The sequence below is a fragment of the Agelaius tricolor genome, unplaced genomic scaffold (assembly GCF_023055355.1).
Source record: "Agelaius tricolor isolate 1412-34295 unplaced genomic scaffold, bAgeTri1.0.p SCAF_8, whole genome shotgun sequence".
NCBI lineage: Eukaryota > Metazoa > Chordata > Aves > Passeriformes > Icteridae > Agelaius > Agelaius tricolor.
Window position 1 is genome coordinate 32,759,812 of NW_027269268.1, and position 27,498 is coordinate 32,787,309.

Genomic DNA, 27,498 nt, shown 5'->3' on the forward strand with positions numbered 1-27,498 from the left:
TGCCCTGGCAGCCAGGAGGGCCAGGCTTCTCCTGGGGTGCATCAGGCTCAGCATCACCAGCAAGGCCAGGAATGGGATTGTCCTGCTCTGCTTGGCTCTGGGGTGGCCTCACCTTGAGTATTGTGGGCAATTTTGATCATAGCAATATAAAAAAGACATTTAACTAGTAGAGAGTGTCCAAAGTGGGCTATGAGGATAATGAAGGGCATTGAGATGAAGTTGTATGAGGAGCAGCTGAAGTCACTTGGTCTGCTCAGCCTGGAGAAGGGGAGGCTGAGGGGAGACCTCATTGTGGTCTCAACTTCCTCATGAGGGGAAGAGGAGGGGCAGGCACTGATCTGTGTGGTGACAAGTGACAGGACCCAAGGGAATGGCCTGAAGCTGTGTCAGGGGAGGTTTAGCTTGGATATTAGAAAAATGTTTTTCACCCAGAGAGTGGTTGGCACTGGAATGGGCTCCCCAGTGAGGTGGTCACAGCACCAAAGCTGACAGAGTTCAAGAAGCATTTGAACAACACTCTTGGGAATAGTGCTGTGCAGGGCCAGGTGTTGGACCCAATGATTCTTGTAGATCCCTTCCAGCTTAGAATATTCTGCAATTCTGTGTTTCAGGATTTCTGTGAATCTATGTGGACTATTCAAAAAGATGAACACTGTCCCATGGAAGAGACAAAGACCTGAATTAGTATTCATTAAACCCTTTAGTATTCAGATATGGTGTGATTTGCCTGCTTCTAATCAAATTACATTTGATTTTAGATGAAGTCTTTTTCTTTCTTAACCTCAGTTGACTAGTGGGATTCAGTCTGGCAATGTCCCTGATGTTAATTTTATTATTTCCTTGCAGGCTGACACCTTACTATAGATTTTGTAGGAAAACAATGCCATCTTGCAGCAGTTATATTTAACTTTATCAAAGAATTTCAGAATTATTGGATCAACAATTTTATCTGTCTTTTTTATAAAGCCAAGCTTGTGGATAATTCCTATACAATAGAAAATTAATATTTCTTTCTTAATTAATCCACAGGGAGTGTATTGATATAGTATTGAAATACATTAATGGCATGTTAGATGACTTGATATTCTCTATATATACATATTGCAAAAAAGGAAATTATAAATTCAAAGCTGATCTAAGAAAATAATAACAAATAAATAGATAGAAAGTTTAGCTGATCTACTGGGTCAGGTAAGAGATACATTTTCATTTTCAAAGGGAGTATAACCAGGGCAAAGGTGGAATAGTTTTCAAGCAACAGAAAATATATGTTATATAAATAGGAGTTAGATTTCATAGAAATTATTTACATGAGGTCTTTAAAATACCTACTTTTTTGTTGGTTTTTTTTGAAAAGTATGATGATTATACTATGCTCTTTTCCACCAAAAGTATTGATAACCATGTTTATATCATTCCTGCTAAATCTTTTAGCCCAGTTTTACTTAATGGATAAATATGTCTGATGCTTGGAGCCTGTCTCTTGGCACAGGCATGCATGCGTAATGTAGGTTAGATAAATACAATCTTCAGGCAATAACTAAGCAAATCTGTTTCAGTCCTATCTTCACTGCTGCATATGGTACTCAGTGAGACTTAAGAACATTTGCAGTATCTGGTATTTTATCTTCCTCTTAGAACAATGAAACACAAAACTGAGTATTACCTACCAGAATGATTGGCACAGTAGAAGAGCCACCTGGACTAAGCTGGTGGGAAATTTGAAGGTGAAAAGGTTGTTAAGAGAATCCACATGGTCGGCTCATGTCTGCAGAGTTTGGTGCCTGACACAGTGTAACCAGATCTCCTTCTTCAGAGAAAATTAATGTTTATCAGAGAGTGTGCAAAGGAGCAGCATGGAGGCATGCTTTTTTAAAAAGCATATTCCTCCTAAATGTGTGAGGTCTCTGCTCTGCTTTCTCCACCTGAGGAGACTTAAACCACTGTCCTTCTCTGCAGAACATCTGATGCTATTTGAAACTGGAGCAACCAGAATAACTTACTGCCTTCCCTGCTGAAGCAGACACACACTACAAAGACTTCTCTGGGCTCAGAGGAGAGTCAGAGTAAGCCTAGTTTAAAGCAGTAGGGAAACCTGAAACCTCATGACTGCTTCACAGGCTTATTGTATTTTATACAATGATATTTCCTTCTAAGTTCACAGTTAATAGACACTGAAGTTAAAGCTCTGGATACCACAGACAGGGCTGACACTGCTTCTTTCCTTTCTCGCTTTCTCTCCTGTCCTGCCTTGTAAATCTGAACATCTGAAATTTCCCATTTTATGACCCTGTTTAACAAGCTTTTAATTCTGTCAGACTTCAAGTATGTGGATTGAATTTCTTCACACAGTCAGCCTTTGTGTCAGGGAAAGGCATTTACCTCTTCCTGTGCAAGCATTTAAAAAAAATTTGCTTCCAAATTGCCATGGTTTGTATACAATCTGCAGTGGGTTTAGTAGCTGGTATCTCTGAAGAGCCATTCCTCAGTGTTTGTGCTAGGTCATCACTATCCTGTATGCCTCTTGAATATCAGACATGGGCCAGCTTTGAAGAGAGACTGAACATGCTTCAATGCAAGGGCTGTGCTGCAATGGAACCTCACAGGACACAAAACAGGCACAGAGAAGGCAGAGAGGATCTGCCTGACTGTAGATCAGAGAAGACCAAAGCTACACTGGTGTGAAATTCTTTGGAACAAAAACAGGCAGGAAATTTGTTGGTAAAAACATGGGAAAAAAACCAGGATAAAACACTCCTGTAGTCTAGGGCTGCCTATGTAGGGAAGAGGGATGTGCAATGGCCATGTACATGGGGATGTAGGGAAGTGCTAACCCCATAAACTCCTGACTTGAGTTAGGAACAGCACTAAAGGGAAGGCTGGGATAGGCTGGAAAAAATGTCACAGGTGGGGGCTTCAAAAGATTTTACTTCTGTATGAAGCAGAAAACCAACTCATGGTCCTAGAGTGGCTGAGACTAGATGAAAGGAGATGAGATGACCCCTGGGGAGAAAGAAAATCTGACTTCATGCAAGAAAACACTTGAGGGAAGAGGCAGCCATCCAAATGGGCAGGGAATGCGAAAGAAATGCCAGAAATGCATGAAAGAGTGGGACCTGGGAAATTAAGTCTTGTGTTTTCATCCATGTCCCTCAGGAAAGGAGTGAGGCAAGTCAGGTGAGACTAGGAAAAGATATTTGCACTCTCCCTTGGTGCTATGGCTAGAAAGAGCCAATGGTTTACTTCTACCTTCTTTTCTCTCTCTACTCTTCTCCCAGCAGACAAAGCCATGTATCAGACTCCTTTAGGTTTTCTATATTTTGTAATGCCTGCAAAGGATTGCTATTTCCTGCTTGAACAGGGTCTTATGTTTTTTGTAAGCCCAGTACCATCACAGATGGAAAGTCTGACTCCCAGGATGTCAGAATTATGCCAATATGATCCTTTCAAATCAAATACCTTGTCAGGGTGAAATATAGCTTCTTTTCATATTTATATCAGGTACCTGTTCCCTCATGAATGACTTCTTACTCATCTTAAGCCTTATTATTTGAATTTTGCCAACTCAGGAGAAGGTCCCATTAAAACAGTCTGTGTCATCTTCAGTTCTACAAACTGATCATGGAAAAGTCAATGGAGAAAAAGTGGATGTTATCTATCAGAAAACTGACAGGAGGATCATGACAAGAGTGACAAACACGGAGTTTTCAAAGAGCAGTGAGACATAGGCTAGGCAGAATTGCTGGGATCACAGATGTCAAATCTTTCTCACTCAGCTCATTTTTTGACAAGGTGTAGACTTGTTAAAGCTACGTGTGAAAAAAGAACGTAGATTTGTCTTTCTGTCACAAAGATCATCTCACATTACAGTTTTCAACTTACCTGTGTTTCATTCACTAAAAACATTTTGTAAAACTCGCAAGCTAGTAAATTTTTTAATTAATTTTTTCAACTATAGCATAAAATTTGGGGAACAATGTGGAAGACTCAGCATAAATGTGTTCCTATGTGGCAGTAGAGGTATTCTTGTTGCTTTACCTGTATAATTGTTAGTTGCAGTCCAAAGTACGAAATAGTGATTCTTTTTGCCCCCACACACAAAAGACCCAAACAGTATTTTTAATTGTTTTCAATGAATCATAGAATTATACTATCATAGAATCCCCAGGTCGAAGGGACCTCCTTCAATGTCTGGTCTAACCTTTGTTGGCAAAAGCACAGTATAGGCAAGATGACCCAGCACCCTGTCCAGCTGAATCTCATAAGTGGCCAACTTTGGGGAATCCGCTTCCTACAATGGAAAGATTATTCCAATGACTGTTTGTTCTCATTGTGAAAATTTTCCTTATGTTCAATCTCAATCTCCTCAGGAGGAACTTGTACCCATCACCTTTTCCATATGACTTCTTGAAAAAAACAAGTCTCTCTCTTTGTAGACACACTTTACATGCTGGAGCATGGTAAAGTGTCTGTTAATCTTCTTTTTTCCAAGGTGGACAAACCCAGTTCTCTCATCCTTTCCTCACATGAGCAGGCTTCCCAGTAATTTGGTCATCTTTGTTGCCCTTTACTGCATTTTCTCCGCCCTGTCTACATCTTTCTTGTATAGCAGGGATCAAAACTGAACCCAGCATTCAAGGTATGACCTGAACAACTCTGTGTAGAATGCAATAGTGATTTCTTTTTCACTGTTGGTGACCCTTGTTGATGCAACCCAGTGTTTGTGTTGACTTTCTTTGCTGCAGCAACAAACTCTTCACTCACACTGAACTGTTTGTCTACCAGCACCTCCAGGTCCCTTTCCGTAGAGCTGTTCCTTAGCCAGATAGATCCCCAGCCTGTGCTGCTCTCCTGGATTGTTTTTCCATGTGCAGGACCTTATATTTGTCCTTATTGATCTTCATAAGGCTCTTGTTAGCCTAATTTTTCAGCCTGTCCAGGTTTTCCTGCAGGCTGGCTCTCCCTTCCAAAGTGTCCACTGCCTCACTCAGTTGGTATCACTGACAAACTTCATCTGGGTACACTTGATCCCATAATCCAAACCACTGATGAAGATACTGAACAGCCTTGGGCCCAGTATCGTTCCCTGGGGGACTCCACTTGTGGCAGTTGCCAGAGTGAGAGGGAGCAATTTACCACTGCCCTCCAGGTGTGGCTGGGCAGCCAATTTCCAATGCACTGCATGGATCACAGATCCACATCATCACATACACATTTCTGTAGGAGGAGGCCATGGGAAACCATATCAAAAGCCTTGGAGATATTCAGGTAGACAACGTTCAAGCAGGTTCATTTGTTGTAAGAGGTAATCAGGTTTGTCAAGCAAAATTTGTCCATGGTCAGTCTTGTGCAGGCTTTTCCTAATCATGTGTTCCATTTGACAGATGGCTCTATAATTTCCTTGTGGATAGAGGTGCTGCTAGCCTTCTTCCAGTCTTTTGGGATGTCTCCCTGATCTTCATGACTTTTGAAAGACAAAATATCATATTAGTTTAAATGCCCACTGACAGTGAATTATTCTCAAATCTGACTACTTTGCATATGAAAATTTTGTTGTTGTTTTCACAACCCCCTACAATTTTCTTTAAAGTAAATGTTTTGGGAAAATAATCCCCATTTAATCAATTTTAGCATTAATATAACAGCGAGAACATTTAAAAAGTGTGAACAATCATTCTTGAAAATACTCTAAGTGATTAATGGGATGAATGATGTGACTAGACAAATTTCAAAGGAAAAAGTAACATCACTGCTGTAAGTGAAGTGCCCTAGACATTGTATTTCAATTTCAAATTGTGACATGTCTATGTCTCATCATAGTTTTAGGATAGTAATGGAACACCAACAAATGCTCAGTAAATCAACTCATTATCTTCGTAATATATTATTGCTCGGTAATCAAAATACTTTATAAAACGCACTTTTGTATGCCTTTATATTTTTCAAATGTCTTTGAATCAGACCTTCTTTATTTAAGTAGGTAATGTTTGAAGTTGCTCCTAGCCCCTGGGACTTGAGTCAACAACTTGCCTCTAGTTAAGGAGGACAAAGAAAGGTAAATTATTCTAGTTCTAATTTCTTTTTCTGAACCCTAGAGATAACATTTTTTTCTTGTTGAAATGCCTAAGAAGTCCCGTGTTACCACAACAAAGAGATGGAAACTTCTTTTTCTCTATAAATATGACACAGATGTAGATTTTTTTTTTTTACTCAGCCTCACAGCCTATCACAAGTCAGATAAGAGTAATATCAGTGCTTTAGAACCCTGCTTTGAAGTGCAACATCAGATTATGTGCAGCAGAGTTCAAGACATATTGGTCATTCTTGAAATGTGTCACTGAATGACTGCTTAGTGTTCTGGCTGTGTGGCATTTATTTTGCATTGGTTCTCTATCTGTCTAGGTGCATATAGCAAGAAATTGAATTATGGAAGCAAGAATTTATTACTTTTTAGTCAATATTTCAAAATTTTCTACTACTACCTCATAAGATGACAATTATCTTAAGTTACTTTGAAAATGAAGAGCTGTGTTCAATACAGTACAATAGATTTTGTAGCAACTGGACAAGATGAGGTGAATTTTACTTTGGAGTTGCCTGTCTTCCCTTATGGTAGCAGAGGGAATCCTAGCAACTAGATTAGCTTTATGTAAACCAAAACTTTTTGATAGCTGAAGTTTTATGAACAAATCCATGTATCTTCCCTTGCACAGAATTCACTTACTGCTTTTGTAATTTGAATAAAATTAGACTTTTATCCTGAGCCAATCCAGTTAATCTGAGCCCTGTTGAGTTAATGCAAATGTCCCTTAAATTCTGAACTTTAGGTCAGTCATGGCTTATACTGTGTCTTCTGCTTTCTTTCTGTTAATTTTCTTTACTTTTTCTCTTTGTAAAAGAAATGTGGGTATCTCTTTTGCTACACTGGTAGCTAATATTAATTATATGTGAGACTATATTCAAATGAAAAGAATTTAATATTTCTTATTGGAAGATCACACACAGAGAACCCCCAAATCATTGCTGCCAAGGCAGAATTTGGTATTTCTGTGCTTTGTAGCTCTACAACTTAGCTGAAAGTTAAACTCATTATAAGTCCTGCATTGTCCCTTTGTACTTCTTTTTGTTCTATATCTCAGTAGGTTTTTATATGATTTTGTGGACACATTTATCAGCTGAACTTTTTAGTGACAAATTCTATTTTCCTTCAACTCCGTTGCTAAGAGATAATTCTAGGATGCATGTGTAGTAATTTGAGGAGTTTGAGGCTGCTGATGCAATCTATATATTTCTGTGTTGTGATGTAATTTTAGTTTTATTATATTAAGCTTCTAATGCATGATGATGATTGGAAGTAAATTTATGGGAAACATAAAAGTATTTTAGAATGAAAGACTTTCATAATCAATGTATTCCTATATATAACTATGCATTTTCTGCTTGAACAGTCTGGGTTTTAATTGAGGCAGGAGTCAAGAGGCACTCAGATTTACATGGTAAAGTATTATGTTTCAGAAAAATTTATCTTGAAAGAATTCTAACATGAAAACATTAAAATTTGTTGCTTTAGAACATCAGTCTTCTTGCAGGTTCACAGAGCCGTCTCACACCGAGTCTGGTATTTATTTCAAATTCCAATAACCACTTAAAAATATTAAAAGGACTTTTTATTATCCTTGTTGGTTTGGTACTGTTTAAATATTTTATTTTATTAAATGACATCATTATTTTATTTATTTTTTTTCATGTTTATATTTGCTAACTTTAGAAATGCTATAAGATCAAAGCAGGGTGAAGACTTAGGAATCTTATACAGAAAGTAAATAAAATGTGATGGTCAGAAATCCTCTACTTCATAAAAATAAATTAATGCATCAGTATTTCCTCTGAAGAAAAGACAATACCTAGATGCAAAAAACCATATTGGATTAACTGATAAAATACATTGTTATTATAGCTGGATTTGAATTAATCACTCCTGGTTGTATTTGAGTAGAAAACACTGAATTACTCTGATGACTCTGAAAGTATGGAAATGTCATGAAAAGAAGGCTTCCTCAGAAACTTTCATACTGCTCTTAATATTTGATAAGATTATTCATTAGATAATTTATTAGATTACTACATATTTTTAACAGGAATCAAGTTTTCTATGGAAGGCTGGAGACATCATCTGAGATTGAAGCACATGGCTTTTCGAACCTGGCACTTAACAATACTGATACCTTTACTATCACCTCCATTCTCTACTCCATCCTTTCCTTTGAATGAAAGCTGACTAGGCAAATTAGTTAAGTGAACACTACACATTCTGCTTTGATAAGAGAAAGTTATGTTGAATGTGATTAATTGAAATAAAGAAATAACTGATCTCATGTTTGGTATGCTGAGTTGCATTTTAAGAATAAAAATTTGTCAGAGACATAGATGTTACCTAACAAGAAAAGTTTGAAGTATCTCAGCACTTTTCAGCTAAATTTTAGACAAACTTAGAAGCCTGTATTCTGTAGAATCATCCTCTATAAGACCATTCCCTTAAGAAAATTATTTTAATATTTCATAGACACCACTCTGCCCCACCCTTGTTTAAAGTTCTGCACATTTCATGAATCTGCTGTATTATATGTATTTTGGCCCAAGGGTCTGTATCATGGACTTTTTATTATGATCTAGGAGGAAAAACACATAATGGGGGGAGAGTTTTGTTTGTATGTGATACTTTTTTGGTCTTTCAACTGGGTCTTATCTACTTATCATTATGCCAATTTAAAGGACATTTTTGGTGAATAAGAATTATCTGCTCTACTGACAGAATAGAGATGTCCTTATCCTTTTGTACCCAATCTCCTCTCTTCAGCAGATGCACATAAAAGTGCATGAAATGAATGAATTGTTTCTGTCTTCATAAATGTTTAAGTTGGGAACTGACCTTCCTTATTCTCTGATTCTAACCTTCTTTAGAGCAAGAGTCATAAAATTTCATCCAGTAACCCTTCCTTAGAGCCATCCAGAGTCTTGATAGCAACAGTTAACAGATGTCTGGATGTTCAGGCAAGTAAAGAAGTTCCCTGGGCTGTCATTAAAATCGCATAATTTACTTTTCATCTAGCTATATAAGAAATAGTGCACCATTTCAGCAGCTCCTGTGAAGTATACAGTTAAGATATATTTATGCAATTTTTAGAACTGGCATATCAAGCAAATTTATAGCTGGTTCAAAGTCAAGAATAAAAAGGTGCTGTTATTTCTTTGGAGGAAAAAAATCCCTGAAGGTTGTGCTATAATTACAAGAAACTAAAGTGAACATGTAGGCCAGATCAGTGAGCTATGAAAAGTTTAACTTAAGCAATGTTGCAAAATGTTTCCCTAAAACTAAGCTAAACCTCACCAAAAGGCCTAAACATCAGATTTGTTGGCCAATGTAATTCTAGCAAGACTGCCAAAATCATTGTTTTTGGTGTGGTTGATAAAGGAATGTTTTATTTTATTTAAGTCCTTTGATTTAGATATGCAATATGAGATGTCTTCTCATCTCTGATTGCTCCAGTGTGAACACAAGAATATACTGCAGAAAAAGAAAGACTCCAATGTGTCTAAATGGTTTTTTTTTCATACAAATCCTGAAACTGGAACATAAGGTACCTGATAGCAAGTTCCCAAAGCTATGGATTTGTAGGTTAAGTACTTGTTCAGCAGAATGCAATGAGAAATGAGAAATACAGATGTAAATGGTGATGTATTTTGTTACCAATTCTTGCTACTTACTTTTTATTCCCTCAGATATTTCCTGAGTGCTTAGGCACAGAAAGGAATATTTAATTTAATCAAGACTAGCTTGTAAAAGTAAAGTCAATGAATGTGACAGAGATAAATGTTCTAAACCCTCTATTTTTTCTTGATAATTTTCTTAAAGTAGCTGACACGAGAGCTACTTTGGTACTTGTATTTCACCTGATATAAGTTGCATCTTCCATTCTGTTTCATGTCTCAAACAGCCCAGAAAATCAATACTCCAGATGCACAGTTTGAGAAATTTTATGGGTTAGACAGTAGAAACAGCACAAGATCTGAAAACATCTGTTAGATAATGCACTGCAAAATACATAATTATTTGAATTGGGTAGGAGAAAGAGGGGTAAGGGTTCTTAGGTAAATTCAAAGAGTTCATTTTCTTGTGGGAGTTGAAATTTTTTTTATAACTTCTGAAGTCCTTCCTTCTGTGTAATTTTATGTGTTAGTCAAGTTTGTGAATTCATTAGGTCAGATAAAACTGATCTGCTCACAAATAATTTGCTTAATGAAGTTATTTTAAAAGGCACGAAGTAAATCTCTTGTTTCTGTACAGCTATGCTTCAAACAAGTTGAAAACCTGAAAAAAAGCCTTTCAAGAAATTTGAAAAAAACCTTCTGATACAGCAAAATTCTGTGAAAGACATATAATTACTCAATAAACTTTTATATAAAAGTAGTCCAGTAATTTTTACATCCTCTTTTTATGTGTGATTTACAATATCAAATATTTAATAATTATTCATGAGAATATACAAAGAATATTCATGAGAAATGCACAAAGAATAAGCTGATTCATCTTTACCACTTGGTAGAAAGAGAAATCCTAAATTAATATGCAATCTGTTCAGATTTTCTTTTCCCTTGCTTCTGCTTTAATGATATGAAGGCAGTATCGTTTTGTCATCTGAGGAATGAACTGGTAGTGGAACCAGCATTCTATCTGAATTATTCCAGATATCTGTTTAAAGCAGAATATTTGTAACAGATATCACTGTATTTTATAACAGCATGCTAGTTGTTGTGAAAAATCCCCAGATGTTTTGGGTCATGAACCTAAGGATTTTCAGTGTCAGAAAATCCTGTCAGTGCCTGAGGATTTTCTGAACGTGTCATGGGCACAAGCACTGTTCAGCAGCAGTCAAAATGCCAGTGTGTTGCCAACACTCTCCAGTCACAACCCCAAACCACAGAACCACACAAGATACCATTAAGAAAATTATCACCATCTGAGTCAGACCCACTACAGTATATTTTTGTATTAATTTTACTGTGAGGTGAGAGCCTTGCTTTATTTTTGATCTTGAACACCATGAAAGAAAAAAGCTTCTGGAATTAGGAAGCCATGGTGTTTGGAACTGAGCTTTTTCAACATTCAGATTTTGTTTTTTATTACTTTGCATCAGTCTTATATGAAGGCCACAAGATACTAAATTACCTCTTTATATGTAAAAGTACGATATTGAGCTTCAATTCTCAATCCTATGCTGGAAAAAGAGTGAAACTTTGGGTAGATTATTATTAGAGAAAGGGTTGAAAATGTCGGGAGAAAAGTCTTGCATGACTAAACTGCATAGTTTTTGTGCAGGTTCTCATCTGCTTCCATGCAGCATCAACCAGCTAACTTGATTAGCTTTCTGTTGTCTGACTATCCTCACCCTGAAGAGAGTCACAGGTGTGTGTTGGATGTGCTTCACCATTTCTTGCCAATTCAGAAACTTCCAGTGAGTAGATTGTTCCACAGAAATAATTTTCAAGGATATTGGAGTCAGAAGTTGTTTATTTCTCTATACCTGCTATTATTTAATATACGTTTTTGTAAAGGTTTTGGTTCTTCTAATGTAATAATAACCATTGTAAAGAAATGCCATATTTTTCCTATGCTAGTCTGGATGGTGAGGTGCATAAAGATGGAAGTTATAATTGACCTGCATCTGTAGTTACTGCATTAATTCCATCAGACTGATTCACCTTCTATTTGGTAATATAAAGTAAAAGTTTCAGTAATTGCTTTAGAAACATTCAGATATTTTCTTTAATTATTATTTTTCACCAAAAATGTGCGGTGTAAGCAAGTACAGCAATAAGAGTCACATAAGTAGTTTGCATTGACATCAGAGCATAGAGTAAATGTAATGCTAACCAGAAGTTCTAAAAGCTGTTGATGAGATTACTATAATTGAAAGTTTAATATAAAAAATCCCAACATAAGTTGTTCAGATTATGTTTACATTTTCTTTTGTTTCTGAATCGCATGAAAGACTAGTATAGTGCTTAGTAGTACAAGGTCTTTATTGAGAGAGAGAGAGTCTTCAGGAAATAAGTTTTTCTTTTTCCTAAAAGGGAAGCCCTAAATAGTCCACTTGCTTTCCCCAGACAACAAGTCTCTTAGGAATGACCCAAATCTTTTCCTTCAGAATCTAATAAAAACTGTTCTTTTTCAGACAGAAAGGTCCCTATTTAGGTACTGTTTCTCCAGCAGCAGAACCCCAGAGAGATTAAGCCTGTGTGCTTCCTGGCAAAGAAATTCTCAGGCATTTTGTAGAGCCAAGAGACATTATTCCCAGCAAGCATTGTCAATAATTGATTTTTTTGCTGCTTTGGGGATAACTCAATAGTGAGTTACTTGTAGATTTTTGGAGTTTTTCTCAATTTATTATTTCTGTTACTGATTCAAACAAGACTATTCTGCTGTTCCATTCCTGATCCAAGTATAGTTTTATCTATTTTTAATTCTGCAGCAGAATCCAAACTTTATAAGGCAGGTTGCTGTGATACTTCATAATTATTGTTTCTTTTAGCTGAATATCTATTGCAATTTCTGTTGAATCAAACAATTTGTTGTAAATTAGATCATATCCCAAAGCACTGAATTTATCAGCATGAGTTTGATCTACCATTTACCACTGTTGTAAAATAGCTGAATTTCAGATACACTGTATAAAGTATAGCTTCTATAGTATGAAATGAAACTTCAATCATTGAACTGGCATGTCTGCTCAAACTGTTTCCATGTATTCTCATGGCTTCATATGCCTTCTTTGTTCAGCTAAAATTGTAATGCATACACTAGAAGTTAGCAATTGAAATTCAAATTAAAATTTCATGTCTTTCATTCTTCAATCACTACCCCTACATAATTTCTTAACACAAAGCATCTATTACATTTTTCACTTTATGCCTCTTTTAAAACTGAGTATTGTCTCCCTTCCTGGGGAAAAATCCTGTCTGTTTTTTGTGATCCTTGAAGTTTCTGAACATTGTGTTGTTAATTTATTTTGTGAACAGGAATGTGGGTAGCTGGAAACCTCAAAAAAAAAAAAAAAAAAAGTAAATGTGTGCAGAACAGAGCTCTAAGGTGTCTATCTGCAAAATCAGCATGCAAACTGGGACTTTAGTGAGATGTGGTGGTGAGTTTGTGACTACTCTCTTTGAGTGAAGCCACAGAGGAATAACAGGAAAACAGAGAAGTGTTGAAGTGTTTGGAAGAGAAAAGTGTGTGTTTTGGGAAATGTAGGTAGCTAGTTAATGGAAACAAAACTCGTGTATCTCCTCAAAAGCACAGCCCATGAAGGTACTTCCCTGAAGAAATAGTTTTCAAGAGTCAACAGTGGAATAGCAAGAAGTGCTCAGGCTACAAGATATTCAAGATCGTGGTAACAGCCTTAAATTACTTCTTTTTTTTTACTCAACTGAATTTGGCAAAGAGCTGGAAGATGTACCCAATGTTATAACCTTGGACAGATAGCTAAATAGGTACTGGCTGTTTACTGCATTTCTCTTTACCCCTTCTCAAAAAGTGCTCTGCATTGTTCACACAAAAGAAATATAAAGGTTGATATACTTCTGTTCTTTTAGAATTCATTTTACATGCATTCAGCTTTACAGTGTCAAGCTAATCTATGTGCAGAAAATCCTAACAGGTGCTTCTGGGACGTCAACCATGACATCTACTAAGGATGGACTTGCAGCCTTCAAAGCCTTTCTCCCCAGAGTGCTGGCACAGCCTCCTCCTGTATGTCAGTGAAGTGGTTTTGCTGTGAATGTGAAGGAGACAGTGTTCCTGAGCACAGCCACTCATTCTTGGAAAGCATTCTGACAGGATTGTAGGCTTGCAAGAAGGAATTAATCCTGTGTGGCTTCTGTTTGCTTTTTACCTGGGCAAACAGCTGCCCGACCTAAACCTGTGTATGTCCTGCAGGCAGGTATTTGGCAGTTTGAAGACTGGTTCACAGGGTGGGGAGCACACAGGGGTCCAGGGATGCTGCTGGGGCATCTCTTTGCTCTTGGCATCCCCTGCACCACCCAGAGCTGTTGCATATCTTGAGGTTGTATTCACTAATAAGGAAGAACCTGTTGGGCCTGTGTTAATCAATGGTAGCCTTGGCTGTACTGAGCACGGAATAGTGGAGTAAAAGATCCTGAGGGGAATGAGGTAGAAGAGTAGCAGAATACTTGCCCTGGACTTCAGGAGAACAGACTTTAGCTTTATCAGGGACCTAATATGTAGAATCCCATGGAAGTAGGAAACCTCTGAAGGTAGTTTCCTTCAGGCTCAAGAGCAATTCCATCCTGGTACTGAAGCAAGAAAATTAGATTTAGCAGGACATCTTTGTGACTGAACAGCAGCTACGAAGAAGGTAGGTAGATGCTACAGGGGAGGAATTTACGAATCTTGTCTATATAGGGATAGAAGGATTGATGCTATGAAAGCTAAGGCTATACAGTGCCTGACCAGTCTTGTTGACCTCTAGGTTGAAATGGCTGGCTTCATAAATGAGGGGAAAGCATTGAATGTCATTTACCTTGTCTTCAGCAAGGTTTTTGGTATTTTCTTCTGCAATATTCTTGTATGCATGTTAGGAAATTATGATGTTTATGGGTGCATGACATATAGTCAGTCGGGTGGATAAAATTCTGGATGAGTGGATTCAGAATGTGGTGGTTTACAAGTTGCACTTTCTGGAGGTGAAATACTGAATGGGTTTATACTATTATCTGATCTGTTTAGCATCTCTATTAATGAATGAAGGAAGTGTTGGAGTGCACACATGAAATCTGCAGATAGCAGTGAACTGGGGCTGGTAGTTGATATAAACATGGGCAATGCTACCATCCAGAAGGACCTAGACAAGCTGTAAGAACAGCCCAGCTGTAATCTGATGAAGTTCAGCACGGGGCAGGTGCAAAAGTCTGATGTCTGGTAAAGAAAAGTCCCTTGCAGTGGTACAGCTTGAGAACTGCCATTCTGGGGAGCTGCAGTGTGCAGAAGCACTCTGGTCCTTGTGTGCAGGGAGCTGAATGTGAGCCTGCACCTGCTCCGGCTCCAGAGAATGCTAGAAACCTTCTGGGCTGCATAAGAGAGGGCATGGCCAGCATCTGAAGGGAAGGGATAATTCCCTTTTGCATGGTGCTCCTTAGAACATACTGCATCTAGCTTGGGGCTCTACATTATAAGGGATGTAAATGAGAGTGATTTCAGCAAGGGGCCACAGGAACAGGTGAGGATAAGAACATTTGAAGACAAGCTGAGAGATGGGGACCCTCTGCTCAGAGAGGAGATGCATATGGGGCTAACAGCAGCCCCAGAGTACCCACGGAGAGGTTATCAAGAAGATGGAGTTAGGATCTTGCCTTATTGAATCAAGTGCCCAGAGATTTTGTGCCATCTCCATTCTTGGTTTTAAGACCAGCCTAGACAAGGCCCTGAGCATCCTGACTCAATCCCATAGCTGTCCCTGCCTTGAGCAAGTTGGTGAGCTACAGACCTCTTGTGATTCCTTCCAACCTGCGATATCCCATGATTGTATGGTTTTCCTTTAAGTCAGAACAGAATATATGAAGAGCAGAGCAACAGGGAAGGGCAAGAAATGTTTTAGTCATATTTTTTAATGGGACATACAAATTTGTACAAGTCCTGAATATAAGAACAGAAAGAAGGATGGATGCACTCATCTCTGTAGCAGACAGGATGTTGTAGGACATATTTATGAAATAAAAAATAATTTAACATTTAAATTTTTACACAAAACTATTGGTAAAAAATCATTATAGGCCAAAGCACTAGGCTTACTGTCTTTAAGTGATTTTTTTCTGAGGTTATTATTTTCTGAGGTATCTAAAGCTCATTCTTCCTGTCTTTCATTGAAAAAAAAATGCTCTTCAAACTTCTTTTAACATTTTTACATTTTTGCATAGGAAGAAATTTTTGTGATAGAAATTTTGAAATATCTAGGCTAGCACTAATTATCAACATCCTCACCTTAGGAGGAAAGTAACTCTTACAATGAGCTAGGCCATGCTCTGGTTCTAGCCCTTTAGATAGTGCAAATTTTCATCTTAAATGTTTTTTGTCTGTGATATCAGACCTCAGGAGCTTTTAAGCTGCTCTCTGATCCTAGGTTGTATTTGCAGTTTCAGCTTAGTGCTACTTTGAAATCTGGGACCAATATATTGGTGAGTAGACGGTAAATTAGCTTTGATCCTAGAATGCAAGCTCAGATTCTGCCTGGAACAATCCTGGCATGCTGGGAAAAATTCTCAGCAGATGCTGTGTTAATTCAGCTTTTATTTGTGAATGTTGGTGCACATCTGGCTGACTACCTTGTATAAATACTTACCATATGCTGCTCTCTATGTAATGGAATGCAAATGTTACCAGGATGAATATTCAGTCATTTGACTGGAAGAGTACTGATGTTTTGTTGATGTTGCAAACCCTCAAGGAATCCTGGTGTATAAAAGATAGTGTTATCCAATGTTTTTGCTTATTCCTGGAATGTTACAAGCCCTTTGTTTGATTGTTTTTTGCTGTGATTTCTTCTTCTTTTCTATTTTATTCCTCATAGAAAGACACAAACAAACAATCTCTGTATCCTCTGATAGACTTGGTAAACCTCAAATAAGCAAAGAATATGGACAAGTACCTTACATAATAGTAGGGATGTTTCTGAATGTGGACGGATTTATACATAGCTTTTGCATCTTTGTATATCCTTCATGTTGAGGACTGTATAATTTTGTGAATATGATGGGGATTGAATTAGTAGTTATATTTATCTGGTGTCACGATACCACTGATATAATCACCAGAGGTTCTTAGATTATTGACTAAGTTAGGTATTAAAGCTTATGTTAATTAAAACTTTTAACATTTTTTTAAATGTAACACCAAAAAGGCTTATGTGGACAGAAGGAAATATTTATTTGTCCAGCTGACTTTCTGAAGTGAACTGGATGGTCTGGAAATATTTGTAACTTACAGAATCCTGTACAGAGGTGGTAAGGTGGTTCCTGCTACACACAAACTTCATAAAATTGGATGTGGATAAACCCACTTTATCTTCAAGTGTCCAAAAATGTCCAGACAGTTCAGCTCTTTGTGAAATAATTATATAATATGCTGGACTCTAACCTTTTATAAATAGTGAAATGGCAAGGTGAAGTTTTCATCTGTGAGGATGCCCCAATGTCACTCTAAAAATTGTGTGACATAACTTCTGGGTAGCAACTAGAATAGGTAGCAATTCTTAGAGTGAAAACTTCTAAGCTGATTTTTCAAAAAAGGATCACTTCTATGAATGTAGAAACAAAACAGTTGGTGCAGTGTACTTTGTCTTTCATCCTCTCACATATTTTCTTTTGTTTTTCAATGGGAGAAAGAAGGAGAAAAGGTTCTTTCATGTCCATTTGAGAATAGAAGAATGAAGGAAAATATAGGGTCTTTTGGGGAAAAAAGTAAAGACTTTTACCCATACCTCAAACAGAAGTGCTGTAAAACTAATTAAATTAATTAATTAATTACTTATTTTTTAACAGAAGTAGAAGGTCTGTAAGTTTAAAATAAGTGAACATCCTTTCATTTTCAAACAACCATACATACCTACCTTGCTCTTTCAGCCTTAGACATGAAAGGCTGTTAGGGCACACACAGTCAAGAGTACAAGGAGTCCTGGTTTATGTAAGCTGGAAGTGGTGCACCACTGCAGAGCAGTGCAGAGAAGGCTTATTTCATGCTGTGCAGCTACACTAAAAAGGGAAAATATTCCTCCTGGAGATGAGCAGAAATACCAACATATGCTGTGTGCCTATTGAATGACTTGAAAAATCCTTTTGCTTCAAATGCCGCACCTTGGCTAAAGTCAGTGGGATTTCAGGGATATGTGAGTGAAGAACTTGCATTCAACATTCCTTGACCCATACACGGTATTCACCATTCTGCAGAGATCAGAGACTGTTTTGACATAAACAATGGCTGCTTTTCTGGGAAAATGTAAAGGAAAAACTTGGAAATCTTTTCCTTGACTCCTCTCTGCCCTTCCTCTCAATGATGAAAGAGTGCCTGAGGAACAGAATTACAAGTGCTGGATTACAAGAGGGAATCTAAACTGTTCCAGACTGAACTTCTTTTGACTATGGTGTTCTGGACTGTGTCATGGAGATGAAATCACTGAGGACAGTTTTGCTGGCATCCTTACCTATGATCTTCTTAATGCTCTAGAAGGTTATCTTTAGCTTAAAATTTTATTATTCATGTTTCACTTTGATTCTGAAAAATAATTAACTTGATATATATAAGCCGTATTACTCATTTTCTAAACTATAATTACTGGTGTTCACCATTTTTTGGGGGGACCCCTGTAAAAAAGATTTTAAAAAATTAGATTTTTTACCAAAAAATTCCTTTTAAATGCAAATTTTTTTCAATAGGGTAATGCAGTAAATATAGTTTGAATTGTACTTCCTGACAGGCTTTTTTTTGTCTTGGTCTCTAGGCTTGCAACTGTATCTGTTCCTATCAGAGAATGTGTCGTCTCATGAGGTAAAACGTTTTGATTCTTTATCAGGAGAGAATAGTAAGGAGTGGACCTGTGAGCTGCCTTGAGCAAGGCTCTTACCAAGAAATAAGTAACATTTCTTTCAGAGAAAGGCTGCTCCCATTGCCGTCCTGATTTTGGTGAAATTCCAAGCAGAAATTCCTTACTGGAACCAGGGGACTTAATTAAAGGTTAATGAACATTAGAATTTTCCTATGAAAACTTCTGTCCTGGGAAACTGGCAGTTTTCTAAGAGAAGGTCATATATATTGAAATGTCTCAGTAAATGCTCTTCATTTATGTTTTCCATGGTAATTTTCTAGCTGGTCTGTGATTGTTTTTATCTTAAATTTTGATATCTTCTTATTACATTTAATTTTAACAATGAATGCTTCTTGTCTGCATAGATGGCAAAGAGTGCCAGATGTTTTGAGACTACATGCATTTTTTCTGTCATTTAGATGGTTGAAGGAAGAAACAAAAATTACCCTTCCTTAATTACAATCCATTTTTAAAATATGATTATTTTTCTGGTCTGTCCAAAACTTTTTTCTCTATTTTCAGGATGAGGAGCAATGGCCATAAACTAAAATACAAGTAGTTTTACCTCAGCATGAGGAAAAACTTTACGTTGAGGATGGCAGAGCACTGGAACAGGCTGACCAGGGAGGTTGTGGAGTCTCCCTCCTTGGAGAAATTCAAAACCCACCTAGATACGTTCTTGTGTCAGCCGTTTTAAGGCACCCTGCTGTAGCGGGAAGGGGTTGGACCAGATATTCTCCAAAGATCCCTTCCAACTCAAATGATTCTGTGAATTGTAAAGAACACAATATTTTCTAGTGCATTTTTCTCCCCTCACAAAAATTATTTTTACACTCTTTAAAAATAGCTGAATTTAGAATTTGTTTCTGTAGAAATAATAACTGAGCCTAGAATAAATATCTGTGGAAAGAACTCTGGGCTTAGTGTTCTGCATTGTGAGGTGAAAGTCAATCTTTCTCTTGGAATTCTCTTCCTTACTCCACACACACCATCAGAACATCAGGGCTTGTTATATGAGTATATTTAACTCAAAAAAAGAATATTTGTTACTTGCAGAATTCTTCTGTCACCGAGTTCAGGCACAACATATGCTTCTGAGCCTGTGCAGATGCTTCATTTCTAGTATATAGCTTGATAACCTTCTTGTGAGAGCTCTGGTCTCTGGTGAATACTCTCCAGAAGTGATAATTAAAAAGAAAATATTCTAGCTCATGCTGATAAAGTCTAAAGTAACTTATTTTAGTTTTAGCACTTTTGTTATTTTATAAAATATTAAGGCTTCAATTCCTCTGATCTTGGATTAGTGAGCAATATGAGCAATCCCTTTTATGTTTGAAACAGATGAACAAATTTAAGTTTGATTTATCACAATGTGCTGTTTGATATTTGTGGTTACTCTTTATTTTTCTTTTCCATCTAGAGACATGTAGAGAGCTTTCAAAAGAACTAACTGAGAGGCTGTGGGCTAGAGCCACTGAAGTCAATGTGATACAAAGCTCCTGCGGACATCCTTTCAGATGGACATGGTAGATTCAAAAGTGTCCAAGTTCTAAATGACTAAGTTCCCTGCTGCCTATTGAACTACTCCTAAGATTTTTTTTTTTTTTTCACATAATGCTTATTAGAAATACAAACCTGGAAGCTAAGGACTACTGTGGCAATAGTGCCTTGAACATGTAGCAAAGATCTTAATAATTCCTTGTAGTGGAAAGAAGTGTTCTATCCAAAACAGACATCCCTACACATATCTGAATTGTTGGACGCCTATGTCAGTCAGTTATGGAAGCTCAGTAGGACAGACTCAGGTTTGGATTAACTGATTGTTTCAGCTGCAGCATAGTCAGTTCTAGCATTTGCTTTAGCAGTAGCATTCATTGTGCAAGAGAGCAAAATGGTCTGAACATATGCAGGTGTCACAGACCCTTTGTGAGCTGGGCTTCTGCAAATCAGAGAACTCTTTCAAAGCAAAAGATGGCGTGTATTGAATAAAAGCAATTTTTTACTGGAGAAATCTGTTATTGGGTCTGATTAAGTGTCATTTTTTCCTGGATTACTCCAAAGGCAACCAAACAGAGTCACATATTTATAAAGATGATGAAGATCTTCAGAATGGTCAATGTATTACTCATTTGTAACTGACTAAGTTTTATAAGGAAAGTGAATATTATTTTCTCCTGGTTTTAGATCTCTGGTGGAGTAAATGAATATTAATTTGAAACAAATTAAAACCAAAATAATTCCTGCCAGATGCAGACAATGTATTTTGTCAGCATAATAAAGAGTTCAAGTGCAGTGATATGCAGCACTTGATCTAGAAGAACAGCTATTACACCCAGGAACATTTCTGTATGCAAGGGCAGTGCTGTTTCTTAGCTCCATACTTCGACACAATGGAAATAGATAGAATAGTCAATTATGCTTATAATGGAAAAGAATGCAGAGCTGAGGCTCTGTTTCCTGTTACCCATGTGAACAGAGGTTGAATTTGTCCTTAATGAATGACAAAGAATTCTATTCTCCTATTTACTCCTTGCAGCTTAGATCATTGCCTGTATATTTTTTAGAAAGCAAATACATGCATTCCTGGTTATATGATTCTATTCACAGGAGGATGGTCCGTGGCTTTTTACTAGTGCCACTTTAATTTTTTTTTGGCAATTCTTTTAATCTGGAGTCTGAGATTCCTTCATGGGAGCGTTGGAGTCTTTCTGTCATTTTAAAATGATACATTTATATGGTTCAGTTGGGAAAATGATGGTCAGTTTAAATTGTGACTTCCTCTTTGGCATGACAGCCTGCTGTTCAGGGAGTAGAGTTAAACATCTGCATGTAGGCATTCTCATGTTGAAAAAGATTTGCATAGTTCAATTTATATCCTGCAAACACCAACAATGGTATGGTATGCTAAAAATGAAAAGGAATAAGAAAGCAACTCACAAAATAAAATGACGTGAGTCTCTTTGTGTTCCAACTTACTTGATTAACTTATATTTGTGTAAATGAGTACCAAGTCTCTACTTACAATTGTTTTTCTTTAAGCCTGTAGTGCTTCTGGCATGCATGACAGAACATATTTTAATTAAGCTAGCCACAGATTTTCAATTAAAAAGTGCTTTTGATCAGGTAATAAATGTCCAAAAAAAAACCAAACCCCACAAACAGTTCTGGAAGCATTACAAAAAACAATACAAAGAAAGTTTAAGTCCGTTGTGATTCTGAAGATTAGGCAGCTATAAACTGGAATATGCCCTTATGAATTCTGAAGCAGAAGTGGTCTGTCATGAAAATACCATAATGCAATTAGCAGCTATAGTGACAAACCCATGAGGTTAGACAAACAAGGCAAGCAGATGGTGTGCACAGTTCTGCATATTCAATCAACATTTTTTGTATTGTATCATAAACTTTATTCTCTGGAGTGAAGGGTCATATACTCTAGTCTTGACAAGCCTGGTGTTAGTATGCATTGTCAGGAGCTATGGTTGTATCTCATATGCACTCTTATTTAACAAAATGCCAATATCACATGCCTACTAAATGCAAAGTGCAAGTGATGAGCCATCTCTACTAAAAAGGAAGGAATGGAAAGAGTTAAGAGTTCTTTCTTTCCATTTTCATTAACTGTGGAAAATCAATAGACACTGTTGAACAGTGGCCTAAAATCTCTGCTGTAGGTGACTGTGATATGGAAGGGTCCATGGGTGCAGATATTCAACGGGTTGCTTTCTTCCGTTAGCTCAGGATATCAGGAATTTTTAACTTCAAAGCAGCCAATGTTTACTATCCTCTCTTGCTCTTTATTATGCATCTCCCATCCTTATATCACTGTTCCTCTGTAATAATGATACTTTGAAATGCTTCACCATGTCACCAGCTCTGCTATTTTCAGACTGGATAACATTTTTTGTTTGCTTAACACAATTTAATTCAAATAGATGTATTGAGACATTATCATCTACATACAGCAAATACTGAAGTGTTTCATTTTAAAATCTTCTATCATTACTTTTTTTTGCAGACATTATATGCCAGATTTGTTTCTTGCTGTAAAAGGTGGGGTACTGGTGGGCAGCCACAGCTTCTTTTCCTAAACATAAAAAAGGACATATGTAAATATGCAAGCGTTCAAGTGCAAATGTTGAGTTCAAAAGTCTGTAATGAAGTGAAACTCATATGGCTATTGATTCAGCTTTAAAGATGACATTTGGGTACAAGTAGCAGAGACATCTGCATGTAAGATTGAAATATCCATTGTCTCCAGTGTTTCCTTTGAATCTAAAGCAAGTACAAGTATACTTTCTGAGTGCATAGATATGACTGACTGTAAAAACTTTTTGTACAAGCTGCCAGGAACTCCTTTTGTCATGTGTTAAGGGCAATTAACAATCCTAGCTTCTTTCAATTAACCATTGAAAGAAGAAAGGCAATGGACTCATTAGGCATATAAGCATGTGATTGAGGGTGATCCAGTTGATAAGTCCTTCCAAAGAGCTTTGGCAAAGGCTATGAAAACAACTTTCAAAGAAGTTAAAACTGTCAAGAAATAACAGAGTTTGATTTCTCTCTGGCTACCAAAAATAAAGACAAGGATTGAATGTCCAGTTTTCACAATGGAGGGGTTTTACCTGTGGAATGGCACAGATCGAAGGTGAGGTCTGCATCATGCAATAATTTTGATATCAATCAATTGCATAATTTCAGGTAAGATTGCATTCTGGATAGCAGAAAGCTATTCAGGATAGTAGCAGTTGCAAAACAGTCTCAATAGAAAAAAAGGTTTTGCAAAAAGCTGAATAGAATGAGAAATTTCAGCTGAAATGTGAAAATGGCAAATGCCCAGGAAGTTGGGTTGAACAAGATCTTGGAGTCTTTTTGTGAGTAGCTGTCTGAGGATATCAACTTGGTGTGAACCAGCCATCCAAGGAGCACATGGGAATTATCTGGAAAGAATGGGATACAAAGCAGGGCATCAGTATGATGCTGTGAATTCATAATGTTTTTGCAGCTTAAATACTGGATGGATTGTAGAACATTATTTCTCAAAAAGGATGCAGAAGGACTGTGAGGTACAGAAGTCTTTAAGAAGGGGGGTCAGAAACAAAAAAAATTCCACGTCAGGAAAGCTGAACTGACTAAGACACACAGCTTTCAAAGGGAATGCATGCAGAAGGAGCACAATGAAAGTTTACATAATTTTGTACCACGTGAAGAAATCTGTAGGGAATTTATCTCCTTGTAGCACAGGATTTTGGAGTTGGCAAAAAGTAGGTTTAAAAGGTAAAACAGCAGTTTTTCATACAATGCAGAAATGAAAGCCTTCTGATAAGTAGTTTCCCAATTCATATGGATCAAAATTATAAAAAAAGAGAATAAATAGAAGTGTCAGCAGGGAGGATGGCTTGAAAAGTACCTGAAGTGTGATTGCCCTAATGAAGAGAAGATGGAAAATATGGAAGAATCTCAATTCATCTCCTGTTTCTAATACTATTTTAGGAAACCTTCTGCTTGTTCCTACCATTCAGAGGTAGGACACAAGGTTAGATTTTAGTCTGGGGGCTCAGATTGATGCTTTCTGCATAGATGGGTCATTGAGGTTCTCAAAATCAAATCTCTTTGCCTGAAGCTCCTCAGTAACTTCAACTCCATGTAGTAAAAAAATGTGTAAAGACCTTGGGGGTTTAAACACATCCTTTTTTTTTCTTAGGAGTAAACATATTTTAACATCAGACTAAGGAGAGAGATTCTGTTTCTTCTTGCATTGTTCAAGGAGCAGGGTTTTATTAAGGAGTAAGTATGATTTAAACACAGCTTCTCAATCTTTCTGTCTACACTTACTCAGAGAGAACATGTCCATCAATTGGTTCAGTCTTGCTGTGTCCTTGAACAATCCCTTTACAAATATTAATTTTCCCAAGAGAATGGGATTTAGCACACATAGTGGCTTTAAATAGCTTGTCAGTTAATCAGATTTCTTCAGGCTTATCCAAAAGTTTAGGGTGAGTTTTGTGGTCAAAATTATTTGCATGTACAGCTACATATTCTCATTAAGTTGTTTATGCTGTTGTCACAGGCTCCTGAAGCAGAGTGCCCACCAAGACTTACTTAATCTTTGGAAAGTGAAGTTCTAAAACTTTTCCCCAAGGGTTTGGCAACATGTTCTTCCCCCTGTTCTTCCCCCTTCAGAATAACTGAAGGGGGATAGAATTTCAAAGGGGATTCATGTGTTCTGGTGTGCTCTCAGATTAGATTGAGACTGCAGAGGCTCATGCTGAATGGTTTTTATACTGCTAGGTCAATATCAGAGTTGTTTTTCTGAAATTTGATAGATTATTACCAATAATACTGAAGAAGAAACCTCTCAGTTAAAAAACCCTGAATATATTATTCTCTCTTGAGATTCCAGCCTGTTTTATCATGCCAACTTAAAACTGTTTTGTAGAACATCTGGTCAGGGTACCCAACAGGCTTGGTGACAACGCCTTCCATGATTCTGGGTAAATGACAACCACCATAAAACACAGCCATCTTCTCAAATTTATCAGATATTTACTTTACATGCACAAGCCAAACCTTTAAACGTATTAATTTTCCTTTTCACCTTTACATTTTATAATTAAAATTCCATTGGCCAAGGGGAGGAGAGAAACAGCTCCATCACTCTTAATCCTAATACTGAGATACAAAAAGGAAAAATAGGGGCAACCATGGATAGGATGTCTTAGTCTCTGGTTCATTTCCATGAATATGTCAGTGAAATGTCAAGTTATTTGAACTTTTGAACATGGTGGCTTTTTGGTTTTAAATGTATGAACTGGGAGATATTTGCACACACAGGCAAACTATCACTGGAATTACGCTACACAGTGAAGGGCTAATTCAGCTAAAGGCGAAATCACAGTTCGTGTGGGATAGGTCACAGGTTTGTAGACAGATATAGGACTCTTAGCAAGCTGTCCTGGAGACTGGAAATGCATTAGTTCCCTTTCTTACCCAGTCTCTACCCATGGTGTCCTGTTATAGTTGTTTTGAAAGATGAATGTGAATTCCTGGGTAGTGGGAACCTTTTGATAGCAGAAAGGAAAATCAATGTGTCAATCCATTATTGTGCCTGCAGCTGTGAGAGATATATATATATATATATATATAGGGCATATTCTCTTTTATTTAAATCTGTTAGAAAAGGACTTATATAAGCAAAATTTTGAATTAAGATATTTTTTAAAAATGTGTAACAGGAGATATGATCTTATAGTACAGGCACAGTGCAGAGAATTATCTCTGAATGCATGCATGATTCTTAGCATCAATAAATTATGTGAAGGGCAACTGGCAATTTTGAAGGTCTATTCATGAGCCATAGAATGGCGGGGGGGAATAAAAATAATAACTTTTGCAAAGATGATAGTTTCATTTCAATGTGAATTATTTGAAAAATACTTGTTTGCAACATTTTCCATTGTAGTTTTATCCTCTTTTCTCCATTGGAAATGTAACCCATACAAAACACAGGCATACTCTGCTCCCAAAGTTTGCCTTTTTAACAGTGCATACATTGCTTAGCTGAAGAATTAGAGGAGATAAAGTTTTCTTTGGAAGCAGTACATAGTAGACCATGGTGTATATTCAAATTTTTGCTCTTTCTGAGGTGATTTACTGATATTGTTACAAAAAAAAGCTGTTTACATAAGATGGTGAAGTAAAGTACTTGAATTGAGGCTGCAATTCCAGAAAGAGAAAATACAAAATAACCCCACCCTGAGCATTTGTGTGCAGTTAGGTTAGTATAATCACTGTAAAGGAGAATTTAAACTTAACAAGTCCATCTTATGAAAATAAATTCAAAATTCTCAACATACTTCAATTTCTGCAATCTATCTGTAATGGCACTGAGAAAATCTGAATAATAAGATACAACATATTAATAGTGTTTTCAGGTGATTTTTAAGGCTCTGAGATTTGGAATAATGGGAAAACTACCTTACTTCAAAGAGTACTATATAAGAAAATTTATTTCAGGAGATGATAAACATATTTATTTATAAATAATAAGAATGTAAAAGAGAGGGCAATATATTCTGATGAGCCATTACAATGAACATACCAAACCCATGGTGAGAATGATAATGTGTTCTATTGGACCATATTTCATAATAATAAACCCTTTTGTGCTTTCAATTTCTTGCCCTTATTTATGAGATACCACCAAATGGGAGAGCAATCATTTTTTTATTTTCCTAATGTTTTTTCTGTTTGGAAGATAAATAAGAGAAGACAAGTCAGTACGATAAACTCTCACAACTCCTTCAGACTGATCATGCTGCTCCATGCTCATGATGAATCCTTGGAGGACAAACTTGTCTCATCACTTCTATAAGCTGAACCTAGCAGAGGCCATTTACTGGATTACTGTTACTTGCAGGCAAATAGGCCAGATGTAAAGTCAGTATAAATTGGTGCTGCAGGAGTCCTACCCTTTGCCCTCTCCCAGATATCAGTCTATTGGACTGCATTATACACTGCAACCAGTGAGATATTGAAATCTGAATGTGCACTTTGAGATTTACAGAGAGGCAGAGAATACAGAGAGGCAGATCTAACACCCATTATTAAGGCAATATTTATTAATTTTCTTTTTTTTTTCCTAGCCCTTTTATAATTTCTGTTCAGTTTCTAAATAGTTTAACCCAAATTTTCCTTTGGATTAGTCAGAATTTAATCTTGGCATTTATTTTGCAGACTATTCCTAATTTCTTTAGTTAAATTAAACTTGTTAATTAACTTGCTAATTTGATATGTTTATAGAAAATCTAATTATTACTTAAATTTATCCAATGTTGCTGTTAGTTCAACA